The 25,875-nt window shown below is 52.0% G+C and overlaps 1 protein-coding gene across 3 annotated transcripts in view; it reads right to left on the reverse strand.

Annotated features, from left to right (window-relative positions):
* Positions 1-25,875, reverse strand: part of SMPD3 (sphingomyelin phosphodiesterase 3) — a 90,235-nt gene that overhangs the window by 15,513 nt on the left and 48,847 nt on the right. For 2 of the 3 annotated variants that reach the window (XM_031002778.3, XM_031002776.3), the window contains exon 2: positions 12,752-12,813. The exons of the other annotated variant lie outside the window; for it this stretch is intronic. The gene's annotated coding sequence lies outside the window, so the exon portion shown is untranslated. The remainder of the gene's footprint in view (positions 1-12,751; positions 12,814-25,875) is intronic. 3 annotated transcript variants of the gene reach the window in all.

The raw sequence follows: 25,875 nt of genomic DNA on the forward strand, positions 1-25,875 counted from the left end.
GTCAGGCCTGCGGGTCTCTGCAGCCCCCTCCCCTGGATGCCCGCCTCTCACTTGTGTCCTGTCCCTGCCTGCCATTCCCCATCCTCTGCCCCTCGCCTCGCTCACCCTTTCTAAGACTCAACTTAGAAATTCCCTCCTTAGAAGACTTTTGGACTCCTTGCCCCAGTGGCTTAGGTGTCTCCACCGGTGGCTCTCATCCCCGCCACGTGTGGCCTGGTCTCTGCAGTTCTATATCACAAATGCTCTGGGATATGGCCACCTGCCCAGCAGACCGCAAGCTTCAGGAAAGAATAGGCTGCACAGGGGCGCCCTAGAGTCCCAGGCTTGCACCAGCAGGTATGCAGGACATGGGGGATGAGGGGAAGTTCACCTGGATGCCTCCAGCCAGAGAGGGGGCAGCTCTTTTCCCACCAGCCCGAGGTGTGCGGAGGGGGTTTCTGTGGGGCATGTCAGAGGCCCCAGGGCAAGTCTGCAGTCACCATCTCCAGGGCTTAGTGTCTAAAGGTGAACTTGAGCTGGGGCTGTATCTGGTTCTGATAAGCAGCTTCACAAGGCTGTCACTCTTCTCAGGGGAAATGCCTTTGAAGCCAACACTGGACGGGTGCAGTTTGGAGCAGCATGTGTGTCTGTGCAGACCACAGCGGGGCAACCTGGAGCCATGGGAAAGCAGCTCTGTGCTGGGCCTCAGTGAAATCTGGGACATGGGCATCTCACTCTGCGGCCAGTGCTCGTGGCTCAGTGCTCAGCGGGACTGGTGGGTGTCCAGGTCCACCCCCGCCTGCCATCTGGCTTGGGAGACTCCAGGACGTACTCCCTCATTCTTTCTCTAAAATCCCAGCAATTGCTGCAAGATGAATCAAACCTGCAGAGGGAGCGACAGCCCACTCACTCTCCCTCCCAGGCTGGAGGGTTCCCCCCCAGCAAACCTGCAGCCCTCATTGTGTGGAGCCGGCTGTCTTCACACTGGCTGGACTGACATCCACAGGAGGGGACAGAGAGTCACCCACAGGCACCTGTCTCTGGTGGACCAGCTGGGGCCAGAGGGAGAGCTTGTAGGTCCTGTCCCTGTGGGGACAGTGGGGGCGGGATGGGGGCTCTCAAGGCTCTCCAGCCACCGGTAGTCCCTGCAGTTGGCACTAAGGCCTCAGGTTAAGGGTCCAGGCCAGATTCTTGGGGCCACCTGGACGTCACCCCAATGTCATGAAGCAGGCCCATTCCTGAGTCACCCTCATCTCTGTGGCCTGAGGTCACCAGCCCAGCCTGGCCAGCACCATCCTCACCTGAGCTCCTGCCTCACCCCGGCACTACCCTGCTGCCCTCAGCCTCAGCCACAGCCCCAAGCCCACCACCAGTGTGCAGAGGGTCCTCCTAGACACAGCCGATTCTCTCTCTCCCTTTGGTGGTCTCACTGTCTTGGGGGACAAAGTCCAGTCTCCCAGTCTGTATCTAGGGGCCCTTTGTGCTTCTGCCTCCACCAGCTTTTCCCTCATCCACCCCCACCCTGGGCTCCACCAGCAGGAAGGGCTGTGCAGGCTGAGCCCTGGCGTGAGGACACTTTGGCAGAAGGATTCGGGAGGAGAAGGTCTATCCTGTCTGCACCATGCTGCCATCCTGGCAGAACTGGCTGCTATTCCACAGTGTGGCCACAGCTCCCTCATGGGTCAGAGGAGGGTGGAGACTCACTTCATCAAAGGTTCCTAAGGGAATTCTGCAAACCTGCTCTCCCATGTGGCGCATCCCTGACACTGGCCCATCAGGGCTGGGATCTGCTATTGGCTGAGATGGGGCTATGGAGAGTGTAGAGGAGAGAGACTCTCTCCTCAGCTGCCCTGGGCCCCCCTTTCTCCTGCTGTGATCCCAGAAACCCTGTGGGCCAGCTTCCCACGGCCCTGCCAGCAATGGTAGTGAGTGGCCAGTCCTGATCTTTACACTTCTCCTGGGCTGGCCAGAGGACTGTCTTTGGTGGTTATTCAGGAATTGATGGGATTTGAGGTGACTGGCAGCTGGTGGGCAGGAGTGGCCCAAGATCACTCCTCTAGGAAGTGGCAGAGCCAAGCATGCCAGCCCTTCCCGCTGCCCTTCCAGGCCCCTCCTAGTGACTCCAGGTCCCCCGTCCACAGCCCCTCGCCAGCTTCCCAGCTGCTGCCCCCTGCCCTGCTCCTGTGTGCAGCCCCTGCCTCTGCATAGAAGCCGCTGGCACAGGAGACACAAAAGGGATTGCCACCCATGGAGAAACCATGGAGCTGGTTTCTAAGGCTCTGTGGTTAATTATCTTGTCTCAGGGAAATGAAAGGAGGGTAAATAAGCAACAACACATTAATTAATCTGATCTACACTTTCCAATGAAAGAGAACTACAGTTAAACATTAGAGGCTGGTAACTTTTCAGAGAAACCCCCGAGTCCTTAGAGAGGTGGCCAAGGCAGGACATGCTCCCTGGCCCGGGCCTGCTACGTGGTGGTGATCAGCCGCACTGGTGCCTGTCCCCTTCCTGTTGCCTGCGCTCCTTTGGCCTAGTTGGGCCATTGAGTGGGCCCAGGCCAGAGTCTGTCTCCAGGTGGGGGACTCCATGCCCCCGCTCTCTGCTTCCATGTCCCTGGACTGGCAAGTTTGCCAAGTAGAGTCCACTGCGGGCCCCTCTGAGGGCACTGGCAGGACCCCCAAAGGCCTTGAGGGCTGAGTTTTTGCAGCTCAACCTCAGACTGCATTGTTCGCCCAGGGCTCCTTATTTTGAAGTCCACAGTCATCCATGGGTTTGTCCCCTTTGCGAATCCTGGTGTGTGGCTTCTGAGGTTGCCCAGAATGACATCCCCCAACACCATGCTCTCCAGACCTGAGTTGGAGTCCCGATGTCTCCAGGTCGTCATGGGTCCTGGCAGGCCCCATGGTCACTCCTGAGCCCTGGGGTCAGTGTGGGAGGCCACATAGTACCCCAAGGCTGGGCTCCTGGGAGTCAGCCCCGACCTAGAAAAGGAGACTTTAGACCCGCCCCTGGCCCTCAGCTTCACCGGCCACTGCTTAGCTTGGGCTTGGGACTCAGGGTGACCTGAGTGCAACCCTGCACTAGTCAGGACTTTCTACCTCCCAGGACGATCATAAGGACAGAAAGGAACCAGGCTAGAGACCTGGCCAGGCCCTGCTTCCTTCCCTACCCGCTCCTGGTAGGACCTCCCGACCACTCCTCCCCTGAGGTCAGCCCCTGTGTGCCCTGTTTGCTCTTCCCAGCCTGTTGTCCTGGGCATGGTTCTGGAGGTCACTGGAGCCCACCCACAGAAGTCCCAGGATCCTGACTGTCCCAGAGCGCCTTCAGGAGCCTCAGAGACATCAGCCACACTGCCTAGGCTGGAGCTGCTGGACTTCACTAGCTTGTTGCTGTTCCCTGCAGTGGGAACTGGGCTGCAGGGAGCAGAGAGCTCCATGGTTTGCAGGCTGACCCAAGTAGGAGGAGAACTTGCCCTGGGACTTTGGGAGCCCAGAAAACCCCAAGTCCAGATGTGAGGGGATGAGGGGAAGAAGTGAACAAGTCTTGGGCAGGACCCAGGTGGCCACAGCCCCAGCCACTCCTGGTGGGTGTGTGGCATTGACAGCCGGCAGCCCCACACTGCGGCTGCTCCTGCGAGTGACTGATAATTTGCAGTCAATCTGCAGCCCTGAGACCCCTGTTGCTGACATATGACCTGAGGCATCACGGCACGGACAGTGGGAGACTATGGCTGCTCAGAGCCCTGCACTGAGCCAGAGCCCCCATCCCTAGACACTGGCCTGAGGGCTCAGGGGGCAGCTGATCTGCCATCACCAGCGGAGGGTGATCCGAGGAATAAGGTCTAGCCAGGCTGGTCCTGTCTGGACAAGCCATGGTGGCCAGGACCTCTGCTACTGGACGTCAAATACCACCAGCACCAAGACAGTCATCCCATTCCCCAACTCCCTGGCAATAGACATGCAGGTGTAATGGCACACAGGCTCTGCCTGCACAGTGGTGCAAAGGGTCCTAGGTGGATCCTGGCTTTGAATTTGAATTTCTCTGGTGGTGGGAAAGTGAACAAGCCAGACCAGTTCTGCTGGTAAGGCAAGCCCTGGCCCCTGTGAGAAAGCCTACACCATTTTCTAGGGATCTCTGAGCCTGGGGGGGCTTCTGGAAAATTGAGGAGGTTTGGGAGTTGCCCCACTTTGGCGCCAGGATGAAGCCTGTCTCCCCTCCACTGCCCTTTCCTCTAGCTTGTGTGCTTGCTGACATTGCTCTTCCCGGCAGCAGGGCTGGGAGTCCCAGAGCAGAGAGGCCTCCTCTGAGTCCCTGTTGTGTCCACAAGCTCATGTCTAAACAGGAGCTACGCCAAGCCCCTGGTTTCCGCAGGAAAAGCCACGTGGATTGCTCCAATCCAATTACCCAAGGTGCCTGCATCCGCCTGCGGCACTGAGCTCAGGCCGGGCCATTTCTGCCTGGATGCCTGCTGCAGAGGAGTTGGCATGGCAACATGAGCTCTGAGCTGCTGAAACTTAAGTCAACTCGTGGCTGGAGGACAGAAAGACAGAAGCGGATGCCTTTCTGAGTGATGCAGGTTGGACACATCCACGCTAATTCCCGAAACCCACATCCCAGGTAGAATTGGGGTCTGGGGTCTGGCAAGAACATGTGTGCTGTGGCAGCGGCTCCTACAGACACAGGTGTGCCAGGTAAATGCCTGTTCATCCGTCTAGATCCAAAGCACCTGCCTCCTTCTCCCTGCAGTCCTCCCTGACCTGCACACCCCTCCACCCCCTCAGTCTGTCACTCTAATCAGGCACGTGTCTGTTTGCACGTCCTGGATGGAGCTCCAAGTCTCGGCACCACCACAAGCCTGAAGCCCACCCTGCTGCACTCCACAGGGAGGGCAGTGAGCCACCCAGGCCACTCAGCACCAGCCCTCCTGACCTGGAAGGTCACACAACCCAGCTAGACTACCCTAAGCTCTCCCTGGAACTCTTACTGGGCCCTTTAGGAAAGAGGCCTGCATTTTATCTGAGATGGAAGGTTAGGAACCTGAAGCTTCTGGAACCTTCTTTGAGAATGAATCCAATTCAGAGGAAAACAGACCTTAGGGCTGGAAGGAAAGAGACCAAGTCCTAGAGACATCGTTGAGCTCTGATCTCCCTGCACCCAAAGCCAGCACAACCCACAGACTTTCCAATTAATGATTCAGCAGTTCCCCTTTTCCTTGCTCTAGTCCCTTTGAGTTGGTTTCTGGCATTTGCCACCAAATGGATCCTGTCTCAGATACAGCTATGTGATCTTTCTAAAATGCGATTCTATCAGGTCCCCTCCTGTGCAAACCTCCTGTGGCTCCCCGTTGACGTCCCACTGGGCAAAGTGGAGGCTCCCCTGAGTCCTGGGAGGCCCTGCAGAACCTGGTGCCTCTGGCCTGTGCCTTATCAGCATCCCTTGGGAGACCACAGTGGAGCAGATGCTGGGAGCACAAACTCTGGTGTTGGACATGCGGGGCCAGGTCGACCTGCTGGATATTGGACAGGCTGCTCAACTGACTGTGCCTTAGTTTCCTCACATGTTAAGCCTTGGTAATAACCGTCTCTCAGGGTAGTTGCAGATGGTGCACGTGCAGCACCGAGTGTGGTGCCTGCCTCATCTCTAGGATGCTTATTTTTATCATTTTGCTATCACTGTTAATTCCCTTGCTGCAAAGGCCTGAAGATACAGCCAGAGCCCTCAAAGTCTCCTCGTGAGGCTGGTTTGCCTTACAAAGAGGGTTCTCTGCTCTCCCAGGTGCATGGCGAGGACAGTGCAGGGGACGACGTCAGGGCCTCCGTCTCCTCGCAGGAGGTGATCAGAGCCATCTGTTGTGGGCTGCTTGTGCGAGCCCGAGGCACAGGCTTCTGCAGAAGCCAGGTGCAGGCAAAGGGGCCTTACAATTTTCAAAAAGAAACTTTTCACAGGAGGTATTACTGCACCGTGTGATTTCTGAGAATAGGAACAGGCTGTGAGCAGCTCTGGGGCACTCCTTCAACCAGTCAGCCTCGGCATTTCCCTGGCGAAGTCAGAAAGCCCAGATGAAGCCAACTCGGGCGTGATTGGAAAGCAAATCTCAAGCCAGGTGAGTGGTGCACGTCCTAGAGGTGCAAGAGCCAACGTGATGTTTCGAACAGCAGGACCCCTGGGTCCAGGCCCTTGTGCCACGGTGACATGGGCAGTTGCCCTGGAGGCATGGGCCCCATCCTAGGGGACAGCTGAGTTTGAAGACCTGACTGCCCACTCTCTACCACCTGTCACTCCAAAGTCATCTATTAGTGACCACAAAGGGTGCCAGCAAGGAGAAGGCTGGATGGAGGCTGGCACCTAGACCCACGTCTGAGCCACACCAGGCAGCACCTCCTCTCATTCCTGTGTTCTCCTCACAAACCAGCCTGACGACCAGACTTATCTGCCAGAGTTTGCAAGGGCAGAAGCCCGCAGGGCTCCCGCCAGTCCTATGCCCTCATGGAGGCTGAGCCCAAGACAGAGAGGAGGCCAGGGGCAAAGTCTTGCTTCAGGATGAAGATGGGGAACCTCCTCCACCTGAGGCAGCTCCGGGGCCGAACTGGAGCAATCACAGGCCACAGCTGAGCATCTAGCCAGGCAAGGCCTCCAACCTCAAGTGCTCTGAGCCTGCCTGGGTGCTGAGGCCTGTGCCTCGGCTGGGCCTTGCAAGTCACCAAAGCAAGGGATCCTGGAACACCAAAGCAGGTCACATCACCTGCTCCCGGCTGACCAGCGCCACCTGCATCCTCAGGAGGCCCTCTGCCCTTCATAGGAAGGAGACCAGGAGGGCCTTGCTTCTCTCAGGTTCTGCTGTTGAGATTTCTGTCCCAGCCAAGTCCCTACTTCCCTGACGTGAAGGCTGATGTTAATGGTTCATGAGCCTAACAAGGCTTGGAATATGCTTTACTTAAGAGGGGATGACAGCATACTTTCTGTGGGAGTAGAATTTTAAACACAAGTCCACACAAATGTTAGGATTTAGGCAGACCCTGTGTCGGCTGCATTTCAAGTACAGCATTTCCTTCTGGAACGGATTGGCCGACTGCACGATGTGTAGGCATTTCAAGGCACCAGAGAACACAGATTAAGACGACAAACCTTCCTAAAACAGAACAGACGGGCTAACATTCTTCGGAAGGGAATCATTTCACATTCAGTCTAAAGTTTTCTATGCAAAGAACATTTAACAAACTGAGTCCTAGAGGAAAGTTTACGCAGAGCTTAAGAAGCAAGTGAGTGAGAATGAGTAAATAAAATCAGGTGTCAGCATTTCACTCACCCTCCCAGGCGGCTGGGCTTTTTGGACTGAGGCAAGGCCTCACTGCTGAGGGTTGAGGCCCCGTCCTGGACCCTTTTGGAGACCTCTAACCCCAGGCCACTGCTCTACACATGGCACCATGAAAGACCCTCCCTCTGCACACGGCACCATGAAAGCCCTTGGCTCCAAGAGAACCAGCCAGAACACCCTCCCCTTTGAGAGAGGATGCCCCAGCTCAGGCCCAACCAAGGGCTGCTGTACATCTGAAAGGGGAGACCAGAGCTCTTTTCCCTTTAGTTTACCTCTGCTTCCAAGCCCGAGACAGGACTCTTGCCTCACTTCCTCTGGCCCCTGGAGCACCTGGAACCTGATGTCCAGCCAAGAGGTAGGACTGCACTTCCTCGTCCTCTGGCGGTTGGGTGGGATCACGTGATGAGTTCTGACCAATGAGCTGTGAGTGAAAGTGATCTCGGGTATTGCTGCGCTTAAGTACTTAAACGGTAGATGTGGAACCTTCCAGAGCTCTCTCCCTCTGCCACATTGACCTGCAGTGTTGGAGATGGTGGCTGCTCCGTCAGCCTCAGTCCAGGGTGAAGAGACATGGAGCAGGGCCCCAGCTAACCCACATGTAGTGTGGGCAAGAAGAAAACCTTTGATTATAACCACTGCATGACCCATCCCATCCTGACCAATAGAGGACAGCTTCTGATTGGCTGTGTAATTAGTCCACTTACTTGATGCTGAAAACAAGCCTCATTACGGACAGCTTGCAGTTTCTCAAGAGTACAGCCAGATCTACCCTCCAATCCAATCCAACTCTTCCTGCTCTCAAGGATAATGAAACAATAATGATGTTCCTTTGTCCTGAATCCAGGCCAGGCAGTAGGCTCACTCCCCACCTCCTCAGTGTGGCCTAAAAAAGTCCATTCCTACCTGTCCAAGTTCTTCTAGCACCATGAAGCATCAGGGGAGCTGAGTCTTAACCTTTTAATTTGTAGTGGAAACTTTCTGCTCAGAGAAGTGGTTGCTTTGGTGACACAGGTAGCACAGTAAATCCGTAGACGTGGAGAAGTAAATCCACCGGAAACCTCTGCCAGGGGTCAGGGTATGGGTTGGTCACAGGGGCCAAGAGAGCCCTGTAGGGGAGGGGCAGGAGGCAACACTGGGGGTCCTTTAAGGTGGGCTCAGATAGAGACAAAGCCCAGAGGCCCAGCTTGGCGAGACACTGCCAGGTGTGGCTGGCTGACAGTGCACCCAGGGCTGGCAGGGGCAGGCTGGGCAGCAGCTGTTAAGCAGGGAGGCTGGGGGCACTGGGCGAGTCAGATGCAGCACAGTGGCTGCTCAGGGTATTGCACGGCAAGGGCCTAGGGTTTCTGGCAGCAGAGACTTTGCCTCCTAGTTGTGTATAGTTGAGGGTGGGGTGTCCCCGAGGGAGGGTGTGGAGATAGGAAGGTGGTGGGTATTGGGTGGAGCAAGCCGTGAGCAAGGGAGGAACAGGTGTGGTGGTGGGACAGAAAGGGCACTGAGAGTGGACTCAGGGAGGTGGAGCCACTTAGGGAATCCTGCCTTGCCAGGGCCATGCCTTTGAGGACCGTAATGACTACCAGATCACTGACTGCAGACAAGGAGGCGTCCTCCAGGAGGGGCAGCTGGGGAACACGGGCCTGAGGGGAGGATCCCCTGCATTCACTTAGTTTGCCCCCAGTTAGTTTTTTTGTTTGTTTTGTTTTGTTTTGTTTTTTGTTTTGGAGATGGAGTCTCGCTCTGTTGCCCAGGCTGAAGTGCAATGGTGCAATCTCTGCTCACTGCAACCTCCACCCCCCACCAGGCTCAAGCAATTCTCCTGCCTCGGCCTCCCGAGTATCTGGGATTACAGGCATGTGCCAGCTAATTTTTTTTGTATTTTTAGTAGAGATCGGGTTCCACCATGTTGGCCAGGCTGGTCTCGAATTCCTGACCTCAGGTGATCCACCCGCCTCAGCCTCCCAAAGTGCTGGGATTACAGGCTTGAGCTACCGCGCCCGGCCAGGTTTGTTTAACTTAAATGCTTAGCCTGTCCAGATAGCATCCCTCCTACACTGTGCCGAGCAAGCTGGCTCAAGTCATCCCTTCTGCTCAGAGCGTGCTGGCGGCATCTGTCCTGAACTCCAGGGGGGCTGAGTGGCCCTCTGGCTGGTTGGGGGTCTGGGTGGCAACCCACCTGAGGCTGCCTGCCCTCCCCCGCACACCACAAGAGAAAAGGAAGACAGAGTGTCTCACTAGACTTTCTTGGTAAAGTTCTGGAAAGAAAATGTCCAGAACAGAGGTCAGCACCTCTGAGAAAACAGTCCATGCAGCTTCAACCAGATTGGCCTTAGGAAATAGGCCCAACCGGAGGTGTAAGAGGCTCGTTCCTCCTCTGTTCTCCACTTGCTGCCCCTTGGTCCTGGCGCCATCCTCTTGCTCCCCGAACCATGGGACTGCTCCTTCTCAGGGCCCTTGGAGGATCCCTCAGAGCCCCTTCCCTGCCCACTTCTTAGGGGCTGGACTTTCTCTTGCCTCTTCCCTCCCTTCTCGGCTGATCCCTTGTGGGTCACCTGTTTCCAGGTGACAGCCAGCCCAGGTATCTCCTGATCTCTGACCACATGTATTTGATTGACAACTCTACATCTTCCTCTAGAAGTTTATTACTCCTCCTCCCCCCACTTCCCCACATACAATTCTGTCTCCCAAACAGTTCTGGGCCCTGGACCTCTTCCATACCCTGTCTCCTCTTCCCAGCTCACAATTCTGCCCCCTAGTCGCCTGGATCCATTCCCACAGCCATATCCCAGTTCAGGCCTCGCCCTCTCCAACCTAGACACTGTAACAGATTCCACCTCGTCTCCCTCCTCTGGCCCACCTGGCAGCTGGTGGGGTCTTTCTAAACTACACATCATACCACACTGCTCCCCTATGGCCCTTCAGTAGTGCCTGCGGACTCCAGGAGGTTGCCCAGGCACCTAGGCAGGGAAGGGCAGGCTATATCTGGTGGCCTGATTCCTCTGTCTCCTCTTGCTCCTGGAGCTCCAGGGGCCCTGACCCGAGCAGTCCCCCACTGTGCCCTTCCAGGCCTCCACACTTCTGTTGGGGCTGTTCCCTGACAGCCGTCATCTGTGTGAAGGAACGTGGCCTCAGCAGAGGAGCTCGGGGTTCAAGATTCACAGAGAAGATCCCTTCATCAAAACTCAGCCAGTCTACCCATGGCCCCTGGGATAACTAGAGGACCTTAGGCTGAGGCCAAACAGGCCCTTTCTCTCTTGATAGCTGAGTGTTTCTGTGCATGTATTGCACAAGCTTGCAGTCTGCATACTAGAAAGGGAGGTAACCAGCCCCTGATAGATCTGACACCTTCAGATCTATCAAGCTAAAAACAGAACTGAGAGACAGGAGGATCAAGCTATGTCAGCAAATTCCATCCTTCAAAGCAGAAGGAGGGACGGCCTTGTGTGTGTGACTCTGTGGGTTGTCTCTGCAGGACCAGGGACCCTGCCCATGTGGAGCCCTGGGGTTGGGGGGTAAGGTGCTCCCCCACCATCCCAACTTCCAGTCCCAGGGAATGAGGTTTCTGTTTTCTAACTCTGAGGCCAGATGAAGAGAACAAAGCTTGTGCCCCCCCACTCCCCCCGCAAGCACTCAGTAGTTTATTCCATCACCTGACCCTAGCTGTGTGTAGAGTAGGCAGGTAATAGGAACCCCTGCCGACCGAGAACAAGTGGCAGCCCTGCCCCCTGCTGACCTGGAGCTGCAGCCAGAATGGGCTCATCTGAGGCCACCTGTGGCCTGCTTGGGACCTCAAACTCATTCCCTCCCTTCCTTCCTTTCTCTTTCCCTCCTGAAGCGGGGACACAGCTATGAGCCAGTCCATGGCAAAGACAAGAGGGAGATTGGACATGAGCATCAGAATTGCAGAAGTAACAGCCGCCTCTTGGGGACATCAGAGAAGGCGTCACCCAGCACCTCAGAGAATATGCTTTTCACACTGGGGGTGCATTTATACTGCACAACTACCCCAAATGGGTACAGCTGGCCCCACTTACAGATGAGGAAACGGAGACTCAGAGAAGTAAATGGCAGTCCCTGAGAGGTGCAGCCAAGTCACCTGACTCCAATTTCCTTTTTCTCTCTACTTTTCTTGCCAAGGCTGATATAAGTGATATGCAAACATATCCAGAAATATGTACATGAGCAGCATCCAGCACCACCCTTACTTCCAGGACAAGTTCTGGGGGAAGAGTAACATTCCCTACGCTGTCCTTCTTGTCGTTCCCCCTCGATTCCCACAAAACAAGACCTATGCCTCTTTTTTCAGTCCCCTGAAGGTTACATTTGTCACCCACCCCCACTGAGCCATTGGTGAAAACTCCAACGATCTTCTTCCTCCCTCCCTGCGAGCTGCTGGTCTCATCTATTTCCCCTTTTTTTCTTCCATCCAGTCACCACCACCTTGGATCCCCAAATCTCCCTGCCCCCAGCCTGGTGACCACCGTGGCAACCCTGACAACGCTTAATTTGTCAATATTTGAGAAGGAGTGGGCTCTTACAGTGGTCTTGTTTTGGCTCCTAGTCTGAGGTTCCTGACTGTCAGGGGTCACTAGTTTCTGCTTTTATTCCTGAGAATGGGCCAGTAGTCTGAATTACTTCTTTGGGATGGATTCAAGAGTAGAATTACTCAGCAAACTTTAACGCTTCTGATACATATTGCCAAACTGCTTTCTACCAAGGTTCTGTCAATTTACTGATTGTTTGAGAATATGTTTCACAACATCCTTACCAACTCTGGGTTTTAACATTAAAAAATGTGATTTTGGCTGGGCACAGTGGCTTGTGCCTGTAATCCTAGCACATTGGGAGGCCAAGGCGGGCAGATCGCTTGAGCCCAGGAGTTAGAGACCAGCTAAGGTAACATGGCAAAACCAGTCTCTGCAAAAAACACAAAAATTAGCCAGGCGTGGTGGTGTGTACTTGTAGTTCCAGCTACTCAGGAGGCTGAGGTGAGAGGAACACTTGAGCCCAGGAAGTAGAGATTGCAGTGAGCTGAGATTGCACCACTGCACTCCAGCCCCAGAGACAGACAGGTCTCAAAAAAAAAAAAAAAAGTTTTTGATAGTTTAGTGGGCAGTGGTATCTGGTTACATTTTTCAGGATGCTTAATTTGTATTCCTTTTATGAAGTGCTGCTTCAAATCCTTTTCCCATATATTGAGGGAGTTATTGTTTTCTCCATAGATTGGGTGTATTGCACTCCGCTTGAGTCAGGTTCAGGATGGGACCCAGATGGCCAGCTCCAGATTGCTTACCCCAGAGCTGTGGTTTTCAAACATTTTAACAAGCAGGAGAGCCTTTTCTTAATCTCACACAGCATCTCTTTATAAAAATACTAACAAGTAGCCCATGAGGAAAGGCTTGGAGCACTCCCTTACTCACCCCCACCCCACCCCTCTGGTTCCAGAAGCCTTGGTTTTACCTGAGGAGGGGCCACTGGGACCTTGTTGTCCTTCTCTCTGAAGAAGAGCTGTCACCGCAGACCTGAAAGGAGATGAGCAGTTCACAGGGGTGCCCGGAACAATCTCCAGAGCTCACCTCACAGCCACCGAGCAGCCCAGAACAGGTGAGCCAGGTACAAAGACCAAGGGGCCTCACCTGCGGCCAGAGGCACTGCCACACCCTCCACGTCGCCAGGGCGAGGGTGTGTGCCCGGCAGTTCCAGTGGACGAAGTGCAGCCCCAGTGGGTGGGGCCCGAGGTTTGTGTGACAGATTTTCAGGGAGGAGGGTTGCCAAGAGGAGAGGACTCTGAGGGTGGGATGGATGAGCCCTCCACGTCGACACTGGGACCCAGGCCAGGCGCAGGGGGTGCGGGGTGAAGGTGGAGAGTGGGGAAGAGGTGAATTCAAAAGCTCCAGCTGCAGGGCCCAGGTTTAATCTGATAGTTAGAACCAGAACAATCAGAGCTTTGGGAGCTTTGTGCAATCTCTGCTTCCCTAAGATACTGAGGGTAGGGGAGAGCTGAACCCTGGCCAGGGAAGAGGGACAGTGGCCACCAGGATGGGGTGGATTAGGGGAGGAAGAGCAACATTGAGAGGAACCAAAGGGATTTGGTGGCTCCCCCTTATCTAAGGGGGAGCAGGTCAGTGGAAGGGAGGCTCAGCGGGACACTTGGTGAACCCAGCGGGGTCTTTGGAGGAGACAGCTGGGAGGGAACTCATGTGACCCTAGGCCTTTGGACACGATGTCACTGGCTCCCCTTGCTGACTGAGGTGAGGGATCCTGGCACTATGCCCTGGGGACACTGCCCTCCACACTTGGGCCCCAGTCCCAGTTTGTAGTCCCCGCCCTTGCCCGCTAGTCCCGCCCCTGGCCTCAGGTGCTGGCCCCGCCCCTGATCCCTGGCCCCAGGCAGCTCTCTGAGCCCGTTGGCCCAGTCCCAGGCCTCGTCCCTACTAACCTGCCGAATCCTTGGCTCCGGGGCCCGCCCCCTGTCTCAGGCCCAGTCTCTGCTTTCAAGTTCAGCACCCGCCTGCCCAATGCCCAGCACAGCCAGGGCTGTCCTTGCATGCTCCACCTTCTTAAGCCAGTCCCATGGCCCGGCCCAAAGCCCTCTCACCACCCCTCCATCCAGAGTAGGGTGACCTATCACTCTTCACACCCCATCCCTTAGGTACACTTATTTTGCAAATCACCCAAACTAAGTGTTTCAGAAGAATCTGAAAGCCAAGGCCCTGTCCATTCTCTGTCCCCTAGCTGAAGATGTAGCAGCAGTGCTGGCAGCAGCGTCTCCTCCGCGGCAAACAGTTGGCTCCCTTCTCACTAGGAATTTGCACAGAAAAGGCTTGGGCTCTAATGAGACCCGGTTCTGGTCTAGGCCATCAGTCTTGGGCAAGTCATTTAACTTCTGAGCCTCAGAGGCTCCCTCCTCTGTAACATTAGGGGCCACTACAAGATCTTGGATGGCCACAGCCAGGACCAAATGAGCACCGGCACTTGATATTGCCAGATCAGAGTGGGAAGAAGGAAGCCAGAGCCCCCCAGGCCTACGCTCTGCACGTGGTGACCTGGCTTCCCCAGGAGCCCTTATGTTCATGTGGACACCCTGGCTTTTGCCCTCAGAGCCAAGTACCTGGCAGGATCCCTCCCCACCCATAGCCTGGGGAGTCCAGCCTGCCGGGAAGCAGAGGGTGACCTGCTGTCCCGGCCTGTCCTCTGTCCCTGGGAGTTCTGCCTCTTCACCCACAGTTGGCTGACAACCTGCATGCACCTCTGTCCTTCACCCTCTTGCTGGGCTGACCTGACCCAGGCCACAGGCTCACAAGCATCTGGCATTAGACATAAAGGAGGCAGGCCACTCCTGAGCCATTTGGGCCTGTGTGACTCCCAGCCCCCACTGCCCTCTCTCTAAGTGGGGAGGAGCTCACCTCTCATCCCTGAGTGAGAAGTTTGTCAAGCAGGATCTTTGGCCTCCGACATTTCCCAAAGTGTCCCCCACCAGCTGCACAGCCCCCTCCCCACTCTCCACCCCACTCCCATGCCGCACCAACTCTTCTGAAAAATCCCTGCATGTTTTTTTCAAAATAGAATTAAATGACAAGAACTGACTATTTAGGGAGGGGTTCCTGAGGGGAAATGGAATCTCGACAACCTTGAAATTATAGGCCCTTCTCTTTTCTCAAAGAAAAGAGAAACATGTCAGATCATTGATATTCTGAGCCAGGCCTTGCTTTGAAATATGCTTGCTGTCCCCCTATCCTTTCATGAACCACAGACTTTTTCCCTCTTTGAGAATAAGATCACATCAAGTCAGGGATTAGAAATGGGAAAAATTCAATCAGAGCCTCCCTCTGCCAGCTACCCATCTCAATATACTCCCAGGCGAGCAGAATCAGCTCCTGCCTCCAACCCTGCTCAGCATCATCGTTCAAAACGCACCGGTAGGAAATGGTGAAACAGAAGAACCTTTCATCCCGGCTGAGCAGGGCCTGCAGTGCTGCTCTCCTGGCTCCAGCAGCTGGCTTGTGCCTGGGCCGAGTCAGGCCTCTGGCTTAAATAGGCAGTAGGAGCAGAGCAGGGAGGGCCTGGGGTGTGGGTGTGGAAAGTGGGCCGTTTACCTAGCACAGCAAGGCAGTGTCTGGAGCCAGCAGTGGTCCCAAGCACGCTCCTGCCTGCCTGCCTGTCCACCAGGAGGCCTCAATCCCACAGGCCCCAAGACCACAGACCAGTACCTGGGGTGACCCCTGATGGATGTGCAGCTCCACGGGAGATGTCCCTAGATGCACTGAGCTTGGTCAGTTTCCTGGATACCTCCACCTTTCCTTTGTAGCAGAACCAGCTGTGGAGATGGATGGACCTGTTCCCTGGGGCCTCTCTCCAAGCCTCAGTTGCTGCCTTCTTAAAATGAGGATAACACTGACTTCACAGGTCCAGAAATAATGTTTGCAAAGGGCACCTAGGAGGTTGATTTATTTACCCACATGGTGATACTGGGGCCAGGTACCTTCGATGAGGCTGGAGCCTAGAGGTTTAGTAATGTACCCAAAGTCACACAGCCTTCCATCTGACTGTCAGTGTCAGACCTCATGCAGACCTGGGGCCTCCCAGCCTCATGCTACAGTTGAAGTTTGGGGTGAGTGAGAGTGAAGAGCAGCTGCTCACCTTGGGGAAAAATCTTGACTGAACCCTAGTGAAGGGGTTACTTTTAAGTCCCCAGTGTTATGGGAAAGGGGTCCTGATCCAGACCTCAAGAAAGGGTTCTGGGACCTTGCACAGGAAAGAGTTCAGGGTGAGTCCACGCAGTAAAGTGAAAGCAAGTTCATTAGAGAAGAAACAGAAGGATGGCTACCTCATTGACAGAGCAGCCCAGAGCGTGCTGGTTGGCTATTTTTATGGTTATTTCTTGATCGTGTGCTAAACGAGGGGTGGATTATTTATGCGTTTTCCAGGAAGGGGGTGGGCAATTCCTGAAACTGAGGGTTCCTCTCCTTTTTAGACCATATAAAACCAAGGGTGACTTCTGGAACATTGCCCTGGCATTTGTAAACTGTCACGGCGCTGGTGGGAGTGTCTTTTGGCATGCTAATGCATTATAATTAGCATATAATGAGCAGTGAGGACAACCAGAGGTTGTTTTGTTCACCATCTTGCTTTTGGCAGGTTTTGGCTAGCTTCTTTACTGCATCCTGTTTTCATCAGCGGAGTCTTTGTGACCTGTATCTTGTGCTGACCTCCTATCTCATCCTGTGACTAAGAATGCCTAACCTAGGCTGGATGTGGTGGCTGACGCCTGTAATCCCAGCACTTTGGAGGCTTAGGCAGGCAGATCTCTTGAGCTCAGGAATTTGAAACCAGCCTGGGTAACATGGTGAAACCCTGTCTCTAAAAAATATACAAAAACTAGCTGAGTGTGGTGGTGCATGCCTGTGGTCCCAGCTACTTGCGCTGCTGAAGTGGGAAGATCGCGGGAGCCCAGGAGTTCAAGGCTGCAGTGAGCTGTGATGGCGCCACTGCACTCCAGCTTGGGTGACAAAGTGAGACCTGTCTCAAAATAAACAAACAAAGAATAAGAATTCCTAACCTTCTGGGAATGCAGCCCAGCACATCTCAGCCTCATTTTACCCAGCACCTATTCAAGATGGAGTTGCCCCGGTTCAAACACCTCTGACAACACCACCAAGGCAAGGAGGGTGCCATGGTTGGACAGGCATGGTCAGGCAGCCTGTCTGCATTTGGGTGAGACCCTGGGGGAGAGGTGCAGAAGTATCCTAGAGTAGCTGCTAGGGATGGCTGGTGAGAGGAGCTACCCTTCAAACCTCCTAGATCTCCAAGTAACACTACAGGGTGGTGAGTGGTTGGTTCAACTTGATCTTCCAGTGAGTGGGACAGTGCCCCCACCTCAGTGAACAAAGATTAGGACATAAGCTAATGGGGAATTAAGACAAAGCTGTAGTTCGTCATTTTATGCTTGAAAAAATTCTGCCCTTAAAAGTGCAAGTAACTCTGCTAGTAAATAATTGAAGTCACATGAGGGAGTTGTCTTTAACAGGAAAGTACACATTTTGATTTTGATTAACAAAATGTTAATTCCTCATTTCCCCCAAAGAAGCAGCAAAACAGAGGGCCTGGATCTCTGTTAGTTGGACTCAGAAGGGAGATCAACTTGACTGTAAATACTGAAGAAGATGAAGTTGGAGATATGATTACATATGAAGCCCATTCATCTGCCAGTCATTAATTATTGTGTATATTGTGGACCTGACATCCTTTCAGAAGTTTGGACTACAAAGGTGGGAGACACACTTGGAAAGACTGTGCACTTCAGAGTCCAATCTAGGTTCAAATCTGGCCCTGGGCAACACTGGGCCTTCACTTAGTCTCTCTGAGCCTTGGGTTTCTACTACTTTGCAAGGCTGTTGGGAGAATTAGATGAGATGATATTGGTGACAACTCTTTGTAGGTATTCAGTGATCAGTTATCCATTTGGAAAGATAATTCTACAGGGAGCATGGGGTAGGCAGGAGGGGAGACAAGCAGGAAGGCCAGTGCAGTTGGCAAAGCAAGGAGATGGCAGGGCCAAGGCAGTGGGAAGAGAGAAGGGTCACATATCTGGGGGACATCTAAGAGGGTAGAATGGTGTTATGAACTGAATGTTTGTGTCCCCAACAAATTTATATGTTGAAGCCCTAAACCCACTGTGTGGCTGCATTTGCAGATGGAGGCTCTAAGGAAGTATAGATGGTCTCTGACTTAACGATGGTGCGACTTAAGAATTTTCAACTTTTCTTTTTTTCTTTTTTGAGACAAAGTCTCACTCTGTTACCCATACTGGAGTGCAGTGGTGCCATCTTGGCTCACTGCAACCTCCACCTCCCAGGTTCAAGTGGTTCTTGTGCCTCAGCCTCCCGAGTAGGTGGGATTACAGGTGCCCACCACCATGTCCAGCTAATTGTTGTATTTTTAGTAGAGACAGGGTTTCACCACGTGGGCCAGGCCGGCCTCGAAATTCTGACCTCAGGTGATCTGCCCGCCTTGGCCTTCAAGAGTGCTGGGATTACAAGCATAAGCCACTGTGCCTGGCCAAGATTTTTCAACTTTTCAATGGTGCAAAAGTAATAGACATTCCATAGAAATTGTACCTTGAATTTTGACCTTTTCTTTTTATTATTTTAATTTTTTATTATAAAATGTTAGTAGTTATTATAAAACAGACTTTGTTAGATGATTTTGCCCAACTGTAAGCTAATGTGAGTGTTTTGAACATGTTTAATGTAGGCTAGGTTAAGCTATAATGTTTGCTAGTTTAGGTGTATTAAATGCATTTTCAAGGAACTGTATTTTCAACACAGAATGGGCATATAGGGATGTAACCCTGAGAAGTTGAGGAGCATTTGTAATCAAGTTTAAAGGTGGTCATAAGGATGGGCCCCTGATCTGATAACATTAGCGTTCTTATAAGAAGAGATGCCAGGCCAGGTGCGGTGGCTCACGCCTGTAATCCTAGCACTTTGGGAGGCCAAAGGTAGGAGGATCACCTGAGGCCAAGAGTTAGAGACCAGCCTGGCCAACATGCGAAACTCTGTTTCTACTAAAAAGACAAAAATTAGCCGGGTATGGTGATGTGCGCCTGTAGTCCCAGTTACTCAGGAGGCTGAGGCACACTTGAGCCCGGGAGGTGGAGGTTGCAGTGAGCTGAGATTGTGTGACAGAATGAGACGCTGTCTGGAAAAAAAAAAAAAAAAAAAAAAAAAAAAGATGCCAAAGTGCTCACATGTACCAAGGAAAAGCCATATGCGGACTTAGCGAGAAGGTGGCTGTCTACAAGCCCGGAAGACAGCCCTTACTAGAAACTGAATCAGCCAGAACATTGATCTCAGACTTCTAGCCTCTAACCTGTAAGAAACTAAATTTCAGTTGTTTAAGCCACCCAGTCTATGGTATTTTGTTATGGTAGCCCAAACAGACTTATACAAATGGATGGGGACCAAGGGGTACCTGGGTAACATGAAAATGGACCAGGAGGCTGGGCATGGTGGCTCATGCCTGTAATCCCAGAACTTTGGGAGGCCGAGGAAGGCAGATCTCTTGAGGTCAGGAGTTCAAGACTAGCATGGCCAACATGGTAAAACCCCATCTCTAGTAAAAACACAAAAATTAGCCGGGTGTGGTGGTGTGAGCCTGTAGTCCCAGCTACTTAGGAGGCTAAGCCAGGGAATCGCTTGAACCCAGGAGGTCAATGTTGCAGTGAGCTGAGATAGCACCACTGTACTCCAGCCTGGGCAATAGAGCACAAGATTCTGTCTCAAAAACAAAAAAAAACAAAAAGGAAAATGGACCAGGAATTTATTCAGAGGTCTCCTGGTTCAGGTAACTGTATGGCTAGTGAAGTTGCTCACTGGCAGTGGGGGTGGGTGAATGGGTGAAGGCAGAGTTTGTGGTGCTGGGGGACATTTGCATAGACATGTCCAGACAGAATTTGGATCTTCAGACCCAGAACTCAGAGTTGAGGTCTGGATTGGAGCAGGTTTGAGAATATTAGAGTGTAGGCGGACTCTTGGGAGTGACTACATTTTGTCAGATCACTTATTCTTTCTTTCTTCTTCAATTGGTCCATTCTAATTCTAATTTCTTGTTATATAAGATAGATTTTGTCTTTTATATTTTTGTAAAAATCAGATACTCTCCTTTGCTTTAAAAAAGTATAATTGTGCACAACTTTCCCCCAATTTTTAGAAGACTTTGCTTTCCCCTACTTGTAGAGAACAAGTCTTGTTTAGGAGCATAACTGATGTGGTTAGAATCTACTTGTGCAGTCAGAATTGCACAGTTTTTTGAGGCTCATTTTGTCTTTAATATTTGTGATGTCAGTTCTCTTGTCATTCTTACCAATTTCAGAAGAACATATCTCCCTTCACTTCAGCTTGTTGGATAATTTATAATTCAAAATTTACACTAGCAAATGCTTATGTCTTTCCCACAGAGTTGAACTTGAAAGGCACAGTGTGTTTTCTTTAGTTCTAGGCTGAGCTGTTTTTTCATTTCTGGAAACTTTTCTTATATTATTTCTTTCCTGATGTCTCCTTTATGTGTTCCTCATCCATTCGTCTCTCTCTTCTAGGCCTACTTTAGGGCTGTGATACCATTTTCCATTTTCCAAATCAGTTATTTTCTCCTCTGTTTTCTTTGTCTACATTTTAGGTTTCATGTCTTACCTTATCCTCAACATCACTAATTTCTTTGTTGTATTTGTTTCTGTTAATGCCAATTACTACTTCCAGGTGTAATTCTTTTATAATTTTCACCATGGAATTACAGCTATTATTTTTTCTGATCTGTTTCTGTTAGTATTTTGTTGTTGTTGTCATTTATTTCTTTCAAAGTAGTTATTATCCAGTTCCTCTTATTTGTTCCTTCAGATTCCATCATTTAAAAAACAAATTAATTGAAATTTATTAGGCACCTACTGCATGCAGACACTGCTGCTCATCATTTAGCACTTGCAGCTGTCTGCTTTCCTTCTAAGTTTAGTGCAGCAGGATTCAGAATTCTTCAGTCACAGCTGCTTTGGGCGGGTTCTGATTATTTATCATTTATTTTCTCTTGTTCCCCAAAAGATTTAAGATAACTTAAACTGTATCCTATGCACAATATGAGACTTTTTTTGCTGTTTGTTTAAATAGGGAATTAGAGCTAAGGGAAAACAGAAAAAACAAGAGGCCATCAGGCAGAGTTGGAGATACAGAGACAGTGAGTGAGGTGAAATCTCATTCCAATGGTGGCCTCAGGTGGGCACAGAGATGTGTTTTATGACTGAGGCTTGTCCTATTGATTTTTGTTGGTGGTGTTGAATGACCCTTTGTTTTAAATTGTTGCTTGAATGGCTGCAGTGCAGAAGAGGCCCCTGTGGCATCACTCCCTTGGCTAGCCCCCCTGGGTGGGAAATGCTTATATATATATCTTTCCCAAGGGGGCTGGAATTGAAAAAAAAAAAAGAGGCAGGGTTATAGGTGATAGTGTGGACTAGGGGCACATAAACAGTGTAACAGTGACCCCCAGCCTCATGGCTCACCTTCCAAAAGTCAGTATTGATTGAGCAACTAATTAGCTGTGTATTTCCTGTGCTCAGAATCAGAGATTTTCCGTTTGTTGGGTGGCAACTGTAATCTGGTCGAGAGGAAGGCTTTTCAGGGGCTCTCTGTTCCCACAGAACTCCAGAGTGGCCTCATTTCACACTTCTTGGGAACTAGTTTTTCGAGTGACAGATTGATTGGTGTATGGGTGGTTACCAAAAAAGATTCTATTTTATTAGCTGTTTGTCTTGCCAAGTGAAATAGTTTTTTTAAACTTTATCAAAATGTCATCATCTCCAGGGTTTAAAGCGTGCCCTCTGGCCTTGAGGGAAGACCTCAGTCCCATAGCCGTCATGTCCCAGTTCACCTCAAGCCATTGAGCAATGAGCCTGAGACGGGGCAGGTGAGCTCAGGCCTGTGGCCGCCCTAGCCTGGGCCCACTTAAGGGGTGACCCTGAGTGGCAGCTAGCTGAGCACCAAGGTGACAGACAGCTCTAAGTTTCATCCCGGTGCCTAAACTGTCTTAAAAAAATACATCAAGGGAAAAGTAAAATCTAGACATTCCTATACATGAGACACTATGTGTATAGGTAATGTTGCTTTTCTGTTTGAGAAGGAAATAGAAAACATTTCACTTACTCTTTTTTTTAAATTAAAAATGAGGAATATATCAAACAATAAAAAAGACCTTGGTTTCCTATTGTGGCAGTTAAAGAAGAGAGAAAAACAGACTGAAAGTTGTTGAGGGAAGGCAGGGAGCAGAGTCCTGTCCCAGGGGTGCCTCAACTCAGTGTGCCTGGCCTGGGCAGCCCAGCCCTGCCCTTCCAGCCTCAGCGGGTGTAGCCCCTAGTTGTCTACTCTGTCCTTGGCCCCTCCCTTAGCCCCAAGTGTCCTGTCCAGAGTCAAGGCCAATTACTCCTAGTTCTTGAGTCCATTTCTAATCCCTACTCCCAACCCCTCCATGGCTGTCACCGCTACCAGGGCCTCCTCCTGTCTTGCCTGCTTTGAGCCCCTTCCCTCCTAATTGGGCTGAAGCCTGTGATCCCCACCACCAGCAGCTCTGAGCTCATTCTGCCCTTGTCCAGCATCTCCAGATCTCCCTCTACCCCCAGGATCAATCCTTCTACCTGGCCTGGCTTGAGGACCCCAGTGACCAGACCCTGCCCTCCTCAGTCTCGTTTCTGCCCCTCTTTCTCCCACTGATTTGATCTGATGGCCCTGACCTCTAGCTTTCACTGTTCCTGGAACATACCATGCTCTTTCACGCCTCCATGCCTTTGCCCATGCTGTACCCTGTGTCTGGAACACCCTGGTGGTCCACCTGACACCCCTCCTCCAAGGCTCAGCTCTAAAGCTTCCAACCCCCTCCCCTCAGTCTCACACCCTGGGGCTTTGTACTGGCAGCGTAGAGCCCCCTGAGCTCCAAGCACAGGGCCCAGTCCCTGACAGGCATTCCAGGAACCTCGGTGGAATCAATAAAGTGATTTCTAGCCAGGCGGGCATGTCCATCACCAGAAGTTTCGATTCCCTTTGTACACACCAGGGGGCACAGCAGGAGCTGTGAGAAACTGCTCCCAATTGTTTGAACTATTGCCTCAATGAGGCTACTTTGTGGTAAAACAAAAGAAAACAAAACGAAAATGCAACATGGAGACTCGAAATTTAAAAGCTGTGTGAACTCACGTGTGTGTTGTGAGTGCCTATAGCTTACTGGAATCATCATCTTCATCAACATGATTATATAAAAAATGTTTTGGGGTACCCACTGTGTGCCAGGCACTGTGTTCAGAGCATTCCCTGCAGAACGTCTTGTTTCATCCCCTAAGCAGCCTGGGGAGGGTAGGTATTATTGATCCCGTACTCAGAGATGAAAACTGAGGCTTGGAGGGGCATAAGTGACTTGCTCAGTCACACAGCAGAGGGTGGCACAGATTCTGTGAGCAAGACTTATCTGCAGCCCCATCCTGGTTAGCATTTTGACCGATGGGGCTCTCTAATACACAGGAGGTGCCCATAGGTAAGGGAGGAACACCCCAGGGGTTGGGAAGTCTTGCTAGCCACCACCCTTCCCTCTTACCTGCCTCCTCCTCTGTCCCAGAGGGATTCAAGGTGGATGTTGCCATGATTTGTTCTTAACACTGGAGTGTGAATTCATCCATCACCTGTTGTCCTGGATATCTGAATGGTCAGAGAGCTGGTGGGGATTGGGAGGTATAAACCTAGCAGGAACCAGGTAGAGTTCTGCTGTGGGGCTGAGGGATGACGGGGAACACCCCGGTCAAGCCCATTGTCTCTCCCTGGTGTCCTTCAGCCTTGCGTCCTCCATTTGTTCTCCATACAGAAGCCAGAGTGATCTTTCTAGGTACACACCTGGGTACCCTCCCAGCTGAGAACTCTTTCATGGCCCCCAGGATAAAATCCATGCCCCACATCTGCCTCCTCTCCTGTCGCACTTCTTGCCAATCCTGTCCTTAGAGCTCTCCTCTTTCCTTCTTGGTCCCGTTCTCTCTCCAGGAGGGCCTTTCCCTAGCCTGGAATTCCATGCCTTGCTTGGTTAGCTCCTCCTCATCTTCTGGCCTTTTGCGGGGGCAGGGGGGGTCTCTTCAGGAAGCCTTCCCCCCTCCCCTGGTGGCAGTGCTTTGTCTTAGGGCCTCCTACAGTGAGCCTCTATTGCTCCTGGCACCACCCCAGAGGTGGCCTCTAGAGGGTCTGGGACCTGGGTCACATGTCAAACAGTCCTGGCCACCTGCAGACAGGCAAGGCCAGGGGATGACAACCACAGGGAGGAATATGCCCCAAAGGCAGCCTTCCAGAGGGAGATGCAGAATCTGGTTCTGGGATGTTGGGGCTTCGTCAGGGAGGGAGGGAGGGAGTCCAAGAGGTGGGTGGGCGTCTGGAATGTGCTAGGGCTGTGGCCACCTGGGCCCCTGCTGGAGCTGCAGCTGTGGATGTTGTTCTCAGGGAGAACAGGCGGAGGGAAAAAGGGGGTCAAGGACAGAAGCTTGGGGCTTATCCCATTTTTGGCTTGGTGAGGAAAGAAGAGCCAAAAAGAGCACTTGGGAAAGGAGGAAGATCACAGAAAAGGTGCTTAAAATATAGCACTGTTTTTATTTAGTTCTCAAATAATCTTACTTTTTTCTTTTTCACTTAGAATAGCTGGAAAAGGAGGGCCCTACGTGGCAGTCCCTGGGATGAGAAAACCATGTGTCAGAAAGCTGGTGCCGAATCCCTCGCGCTATTTTTACCTTCCTGACACTACCTCTTTGAGCCCCGAGGAGGATCCTGGCCTGAGGTGGCCGAGCTGGAGTCTTCCAGGCTGATGTGGCCAACCTTCACCTTGTTCTCCAGAAACCACCAAAAAGCTGGCGATTCACTTTTCTTGACCAGAAATAAATGCATCAGACAAGTGTTCTCAAGTAATCTTGAGGGATGTGAACACAAAATTATCCCATAAATTGCTTTTGTTTCCTTTCCTCAGTTCAAAGTTGGTTTTTGGTTTGCATTAGTTATATTAAAATTGGACAGTAATTCATGCTCTTAAAATAGAATCTCCATGTTCCCAAGTTTAGAAAGAAAAGCCACCTAGGAATGAGAAAAACGTGGACCTATGTGAAACGCCATTCCATTAGCCACAGAATCTCTTGTGGGCCTTGGTGGGAGCACCCATCAGGCAGGATTTGTGGCAGAGCACACCGAAGTGGAGTGTGTCTGTGGTCACTTTTCATTCTGTTCCCCGCTCCAGGTCAAGGAAGCCTTTGACATCGTGGCCAGGAGCTCTGGGGACTCACTAACCTCTAATTACGTTTCTTATTTAAAATAGTGATAAACAGTCCCTCTGTTGATTCAAACATTTAAAAACACTGAGCCTGTAGTTGTTGGCTCTGAACAAAGAGAGCAAATCCTCCCGGCCTCCTCAGGCCTGCCCAGCCTCTGCCTACACCTCTGGGTTCTCAGACTCTCATTCAAATGCTGAAGCCAGAAAATGTCCCTGTGGGTGGGCTTGGGGGGAGGTCACTTCAGGATTCAAAATCAGGACTGGCTAGGCGGTGCAGTGAGGTCCCATTTTCCCCACATGGGGACTTCTGGCTTCTCCTATTACCTGGCTCCTGCTCTGGGTTCAAGGTAAAGGTCAGAAGGTGAGAAGGAGGAGCCACCATCTTACCCCCACTGCCCCATGGTCTGGTGCCCCATAGCATGTCCACTCACCACTGTGCTTCGTTTATGAATGTCAGCCCCTGGTCCCACAGGCCTTCGATGTAAAGAGAACAACTCTGCTGTCCCCATGCCCCCAGTACATCTGCTGCCTGGAATGGAGGGAAGTAGGGACCCCTTCTAGGCCTGTGGGGTCCCCTTCAAGAGCCAAGTGCCATCCATCCCATCTTGTGGACACCCACAAAGAAGGAGCCTTGAGGCCCAGGCTCCCTAGAGGCAGCTGATGCAATGTAGGGGCAGGTGGGTGGGGAGGAAGGAAGAATGATGGTCAGACCCCCCACTGGCCATTCTTCCTGGATGACTTGGAACCCAATCAGCTGCTGC

This window comes from Gorilla gorilla, chromosome 18, assembly GCF_029281585.2.
Source record: "Gorilla gorilla gorilla isolate KB3781 chromosome 18, NHGRI_mGorGor1-v2.1_pri, whole genome shotgun sequence".
NCBI lineage: Eukaryota > Metazoa > Chordata > Mammalia > Primates > Hominidae > Gorilla > Gorilla gorilla.